The sequence below is a fragment of the Prionailurus bengalensis genome, chromosome B3 (genome assembly GCF_016509475.1).
Source record: "Prionailurus bengalensis isolate Pbe53 chromosome B3, Fcat_Pben_1.1_paternal_pri, whole genome shotgun sequence".
NCBI lineage: Eukaryota > Metazoa > Chordata > Mammalia > Carnivora > Felidae > Prionailurus > Prionailurus bengalensis.
In genome coordinates this window covers 38,638,427-38,645,762 of record NC_057355.1, presented here as the reverse complement: position 1 = coordinate 38,645,762, position 7,336 = coordinate 38,638,427, and the positions used below count along the sequence as shown (strand labels likewise).

The 7,336-nt window shown below is 52.8% G+C and overlaps 1 long non-coding RNA gene across 1 annotated transcript; it reads right to left on the bottom strand.

Moving 5' to 3' along the window:
* On the bottom strand, positions 1-2,804 carry LOC122468478. Its single transcript, XR_006293256.1, has 2 exons — positions 2,294-2,804; positions 1-1,175 (listed from the first exon to the last, which is right to left on the bottom strand). It is a non-coding gene; the product is annotated as an uncharacterized LOC122468478 (long non-coding RNA).
* Positions 2,805-7,336: the final 4,532 nt, after the last annotated feature.

Below are 7,336 nucleotides of genomic sequence, written 5' to 3'. Positions count from 1 at the left end.
TTAGGTCAGATGGGAGTTAAGATAGAGTTTAAAAAAGGGGACAGCCTGCGATGGGGGCGCTCTCTTAGGTTGGGTGACTGAGCAGAGACCACAACCAAGGGGGGGATGCGCCATGTGGTTGTCTGGTTCTGAAAGAGGGAGCTGAGGTGGAAAGGCCGCGAAGCAGGGTATGCTTGGCATTTTCAGGAAAGAGCAAGGAATACCATGCGGCTGAGTGATGGGGAGGGAGAGGGAGGCAATGAGACTGGGGAGCAGAGGGGGTGGGCTGTGGCCGCCTTTGTGACTCCACAGTCGCCCCACTTATTCTGTGTCTGCCTCGATGTCCCTCCCAAGGCAGCCTGGACATCCCCAGCAGCCATTTACAAAGTAGCCCAGCAGAGTCACCCTTTTCTCTCCCCTTCTATTTGGTTCCCTCCACCCTGGCACCTCCTTTACCTGTTCTAGAAAGCAGAACTGAAAAGATTGGCAGGAACGCTGACCTCTCCTGAAAAAGAATTTGGAGTCAGAACAACCTCCGGATTCCAGACCAGTCCTCACTACTTGGTAATTGCACGAGCTTGGATGAGCTGCTTAAATTCTCTGAACCTCCGTCTCCCCATCTGTAAAACGGGACTCCATATACCTACCGTCTAAATAGGTGTGACAACAAGTATATGCCCACCCTCTGACCTAGCAGGCACACTCCTAGGTACACAGCCAAGGGAAATAAACGCACGTGTCCTAAAGGCACTAGGAGTTCCTAGGGGTTGGTCACAATAGCCCCAAATGGAATCAGCCCCAATGTTCCTCCGTAGAAGAGTGGCTGGAAAAGGTATGGTATCATTGTGCCCTGTCACATCCCACAACAACAATGTAAACCATCGAGAGATGCCACAACGTGGATGAATCTGGCATTTCGTTGGGCGAAAGAAGCCAGGCGCAAAGAACGAGTACATGTTATTCCGTTAGAAAGTTCAGGAACAGGCGGAGCCAATCTTCAGTGAGAGAGGCTGGGATGGCAGTTACCCGTGCGGGACGCTGACTGCAAGGGAGCTTCAGGGAAACTTTAGCATGGTGGAAGTGTTTTGCATCATGATCTGGTTGGTGTCACACAGGTTTATGCGTATGTAAAAGTTCATTGAACTCGGGTTCCATGAAGAATTTGAGGTCGGTGTGCATGGTGCTATATGTATATTCTATTTCAATAAAAAGGTAAAAAGAAAAAAAGTCCTATACCGCCTCGAGAGCTGGTGAAGAGCAAGAGAGCGAGAATGTAGTCATGCCTGTCTCAGGATAGGCGCTGGGGGAACATTCCCTACTTCCCCAGTGCTTTCTGCAGGACAAGGAATGCCCTCTGGTGCCCAGGTCCCTGCCTCGTCTGTCCTACCAGGGACCAAACGTCCCTTAGGGCCGGATGATGCTGTGGGGGACAGCTGAGAAACAGAATGGGATTGCAATTCTTTTTGCTTTTTGCCTTTTAGTTTGTTTTTTTCTGTTGCTTTGCTTCACGACGAGAAAACGATAGTCTTTATCATTATGGAATGTGGCAACTAGCTGCAGGTCAGGTCCCCAGGTTTATTGTGTGGTAGAGACTCGGAGTGAGAAATGCTCAGCTTTCCAGGCCTGGAGCCTGTGACACAGCATTGAGAGCTATCCCCTCCCTTTGAGATGAGCAAGAGTCCCCAGAGCAGGGCGTGAGGACCCCAGGGCCACCCTGCAAGGTAGCGGCAGGGCCCCAGCCCCCTATATCCCATTCACCCACATCCAAGTGCCCCCAGGATCAACTGGATGGGGACAGCTACCCCACTTCCACCCTTCCACCCTGCGCCAAACCCAGAGAGGGCAGTCGACTTCTCCAAAGCCACACAGGAAGTCTGCAGCCGAGCCAGGCAAGCAGAGACAAGGACGGGAGGCTGAACGCCTGGGCCACCTGCGCCACCAGCCAAGCTTCCCTCTCATGCTCATGGGGACTGGGCTCCTCCTGGGCAAAAGCTCGGAGTGGCCTCCTGTGTGGCCTTCTGCTCTGAAGAGGAAGGACTCTGTATTATTAATGGGGAAGTACTTTTGTTATCAGCTTGGCATGGAGTGGGTACTGTGAACCCCATCTGCCGGGTACTGTGTCAGGTACTGTGAACCCCATCTCTGCCGGGTACTGTGAACCCCATCACCTGATCCTCCCCAGGGCAGGGCCTCCATAGGACTGGAGACTCCTTGCTCATGGGCGCCTCGGGTCTCCACTCTCCTGTCCTTCAACATCGAGTCTCGCCTCAGGACCCCAATACCCCCAAGGCTGCCTAGGTGCCCCCTTATATACCTCCTACTCCAGGCCAGGCTCCTTTGTAGGCCTGGGGTGCAGGCCCACGTGGGTCAGCGTGGGGTGGATCTTCCTGTACCCTCTTTCTGGAAGCTCCTATGGTCACGAGCCATGTCTTTACTCCTGTGCCCCCTACACCCATCATACAGCCTGTCATAGAGTGGACTTTTGTGACATGAAAGAGATGACCCAGGATGTCATTTGAAGGGCTCTAGGAAGAGATTCCAGTGCCCCCCCCCCAACCCCATCCCCCCTATATCCCCAGGAGCCACAGTCTGGAATTCCATTAAGAGAGTCACATTCCTTGACATTCTCTTCATGGGAATAAATCAGAGGATTAATTTATTCTGTTCTTGGGCCCAGAGGCCTTAGGAACTTTCGAGAGTCAGACTGAAGATATGAGTGGGGAGGGGTCTGCCAGCCTGTTCCTCAGCCTCTGGCAGGAAGGCTGAGACCCCAGAGAGGGGCTGACCTCTGGAGACAGGCTTGGGCTACAGGGGCCCTTGGGGCCGGCGGGAACAGCGGGGCCTGTCTGGGAGGAAGCCTCTGACAGACGCTTTATCAGGCCCTGTCGCCTGCGTTATCTGCGGCTTCTCAGCAAAGAAGGAGCCACAGTCCTCAGCTGTGCTCAGACCACTCCAGGCCTGGAACAAAGCAGCCGAGTCAGCTGGCGGCCCCATGGCTCCACAGGCCTGGCGGCCCCATGGGCTCCACAGGCCTGCGGCCCACGTGGGGCATTCAAGGGGGTGGCTGGCCCAGCCTGGCGACGGCTCGTCTGCTGGGACTCCCCCGCCGAGTGCCTGCCTCACAGGGACCACCTCCCTAGGGCCTTTCTGCAGAATGCGGATGGGGCACGGGGTCACCCCAGCCCCTCCAGGGCCCAGCTGAAATGTCAGCCACAAAGGACGGGACACAGAGGGGCCTGTCTGGGAACAAGGGCCAAGTGTTGGCGTGGGATGATGGCCGGGGCCGGGCTGGTCAAATGTTTACTTGGAATGGTTCAAGTGGGCACCCTCAGGCCATGGGGGCAGCTGGCGCCTGGCATGGGCCCCCTTTACCCACCCGCACGGGGTGCTGTAAGGATTCAGACCATCTCAGATGGGCCCAAATCCAAAAACACCCAGAGGGGCTGCCAGTCTAGACCTTGGCATAGTCACTCCCTCCCAGTCCCTGCCCACTGCTGGGGAGAGGAGAAGCTGGGAGGGCGGGTTCAGCCTCTGTCGTTCCAGAAGCACCTGCCTCTCTGGCCTCTGGTGAGACTGCCATGAACGGTTGGGCAGGTTGTGCACTACAAAAGGACACTTTGCCACTGAAGAAAGCAGACCTGAAATCCTCCCAACTGGCCAAGGGACTGCATCAGCCCAGAGGGCGCTTTTTTAGTGACTGCTAGGAGGGTCACCTCCTTTTGTGTGCTGGGCATTGGGGATGTTAAGATGATGATATAGTTCTTTTGTAGGAGCTCATTGACTGTTAAGGATGGGTTGCCTGATCTAAAACAGGATGTCCAGTTAAGCTTCAGTTTCAGATAAACAACAAATAAATTGTTTTAAGTATAATTATGTCCCATGCAATATTATAAAGTTTCAGTATGGCGAGGGGTGGGTGAGGTCTGGTCAAGTCAGACCTCCCCCCGACACTCCCAGCACATAGGGCCCTAAGGGTCATGGAGAAGACTGTGGGAGACTTGAAGACAGTCCACCACGGCTGGAGAAGAGCCTGAGAAGTAACACGGGGCAGATGGAGTGCCCAGTTGGGGGCTGGTACTTTGAGATGGGGCCACACTGGAGGGTTTGAGCTGGGGACTCTCACGGTGTGGCAGGCTCCCTCTGGTGGCCGTGCTGAGAATAGGCTGGAGGGGCACCGCGAAAAAGCGGGCTGACCTGTGAGGTTATCACAGCCATCCAGGCCAGGGTACCAGGGCAGTGAGCGATAGTTGGAGAGAAATGGCTGATTCTGGACATCGGAGCTTTTTGTTATGGAAAACGTCAAAAGTGTACCAAAGTAAAGAGAGTAGTACAAGGAACTCCCATGTCCCCATCCCCCTCTTCAAGCATCATTAGCTCATGGCCCATTTTGTTTCATGAAAAACCCTTCAGCCCTCCTGGCAAATGGATTATTTCCAACCAAATTCCAGATATCATATTATGTCACCCATAAATATGTCAGTGTCACTGAAAGGTATTTTGAAGCTGCAGCCACCAGGAATTTACCCAAAGACTTCAAGTAGCTCTTTTTTTGTTTGTTTTAATGTTTATTTCAGAGAGAGACAGAGCGCAAGTGGGGGAGGGCCAGAGAGAGAGAGAGAGAGACACAGAATCTGAAGCAGGCTCCAGGCTCTGAGCTGTCAGCACAGAGCCCAAAGCGGGGCTCGAACTCACCAACTGTGAGATCATGACCTGAGCCGAAGTCGGCCGCTTAATTCGACTGAGCCACCCAGGCGCCCCAAGCAGCTCTTTTAAGAGAGGAGGGCCCCTGACCCTATTGGCCCCATTGCTGTGCGGTCGGTTCCCTGATCTTAGGATGATTTCTCCTAAAGCTTTCTAGCTTTTCCTCCCCTGGGATGAGTCTTCTGAGGGTCTGTGCACTCTCCTAGCAGGATGCTCCTCAGGTTGGGGTCTTGGGACACTGGCCTTGACTTTCCATTAGAAGCTCCTGCTTTCTCCCAGACCTTACCACAGCCTGATGCTTCCCCTTTTTTGTTCCCTTGATGACAGGACTGTCCTGTGTCTGGCATAAAGGCTCCCCACGTCCTCAAAGACACTACTCCCTGGGAACTCAGGAAATGCAGGCGCTGTAGGTGAAGGTAAGGGAAACATACTGAAAGTCCTAGAATGAGGTTCAAGGACACGACGCAGACACCAAATCCCTAATAAGTGCAAGGACGCTCTTTGCTTTCCAGAATGCCACCCCCTCCAGGAAGCAGCCTGGCTCTGCCTCCAGTTTCCTGGGAGACTTTGGTTAGGTCCCTTCCCCTCCCTGGCCTGGAGAAAGGAACTAATTCATTATGTAAGGCTTCTACCTTCTCCCCACTCTCAGATTCTGTACCCCCAAAGTCTCCCTGCAGTGGGAGGCACTGGGGGGGGGGCAAAGCTGGACTTGGGGAGAGGCTGCTGGGGACATGCTAACTACTGACCCAGCTGCAGACACACATTGAACCCTGTGAGACAGGCATAGTATCCCCCACTTTATGGAAGAGGAAAGCGAGGTATAGAGAAAACCACTCGACTAGGGTCCCCTAGTTTGTAGGAAGCATAACCAGGCCAATGCCAAGCACTGGTGCCCATGGTTTTTGAGCACTGCCCCAACCCGGGGTTGAGGCCCAACTCTGCCAACATAATCCAGACTGTAGTCAGTCTGCTCTCTCAGAGTCCCCCCAAAGCCTGGAGCTCCTGGCAGCTTCCCCACCATGGGACCCAGAGGCCAGCTCACCTTCCTGTCAGTTCTCTTTCGCTCACCGAGCCCTCCCAAGGCCTGTGCTTAGGGGGTATCAGACACATCAACAAATTTCTCTCCTTGAATCCTCAGCAACAGCGTGAGGTGCTGTGCCCATTTTGCAGATGTGGAGACTGATACTCATGACCTACCCAAGGCCACACAGCCCTGCAGTAGTGCAGACAGAATTGAAATGAGAGTTCTCTGAACCCGAGTGCCCCTTCTTCTACATTGTAAGCAAATGTGGGTTTAGCACAGAGACATGTGTAACGACCCACTGATATTTGGTTGTCCTGGCTTCTTTTTGGCACGTAACTCCTTTGTATTGCTTCATGTATGTGATCACGCTTCCTAATAACCACGGGAGGCAGGTATGGCCACCGTTTGGTTTTACAGATGAAGTGCCATACATGTCTTTGGGAGACTTTCAGAACTTCCAAAATCTTCCCCGAGGCTTGAGTTGCTCTGTTGCTGCCACCCATGGATGCTTATGTTCTTCTAGCGCCCCCTACAGTCTGTCAATGCCATTGAATCGCCCTGCTGGGTCATTGAGAAAGTTTTTCTTGAAAAGTGTTTTCCCCCTTTGTAACCCCAAACCTCCGGCCGTTTCCCCATCTGGGCCTTCCCCTCACAAGTTTGGACCCACCTTGTCTCTCCTTCCTCCACAGAGCCATAGTTTAAAGACATTTGCTTTTTGTGACTTTATCTTCAAGAAACGAGGACTTTAGAGAGGCTCAGCTAGAACATTACAGAGGTGGTCAAGCTTAAGACCCACAAGAATGAGTCTGGGTTTCCACCACCAGGGAACTCTTTGGAGTGCGATTAGGTTAAAGGTTCTCCAGGGAAGGTTCTATGTCCCCCCCCCCCCCCCCGCCATGTCCCCTCACACGCTGGGATCAGGACCCTCAGAGCAGCACCTCAGTCAATGGGGAGGGGGAGGCGGCTCTCGGCTCTGCCCAACACTGACCAAATGATATCTGAAGCAAATTCCAGATGGTCTTATTGTTTTATTCACAATGTTCAATATTGTCTCTAAAAGATAAGGATTCTTTTTCTTTAAAGCCGAGATACCCTATCACACCTAACATCATCATACTTAATATCCTCAAATATCTAACCAGCACACACGTTGCCCCAATTTTGCCTTAAGAATGTCTTAATTTTTAGGGGCGCCTGGGTGGCTCAGTCAGTTGAGCGTCCGACTTCGGCTCAGGTCATGGTCTCACGGTCGGTGAGTTCGAGCCCCGCATTGGGCTCTGTGCTGACAGCTCAGAGCCTGGAGCCTGCCTCGGATTCTGTGTCTCCCTCTCTCTCTGCCCCTCCCCTGCTCATGCTCTGTCTCTCTCTCTCTCAAAAATAAACATCAAAAAAAATTTTTTTTAAAAGAATGTCATATATATTTTAATTATGCTGTCTTCCTTACATTGATGTCTACATGCATATTGTATATCGTACGTGTGTCTACGCATATATATTCACATCCCTCCCTCCTTTTCTCAGATGAATGTTACCACATTAACACATAGTCACACTTCCATCCACCTTGCTTCGTTCACGGTGCATCTCGCCCGCGATCTCGCCCGCGGGTGTCCGTCTGCATCGCCCTTGTGC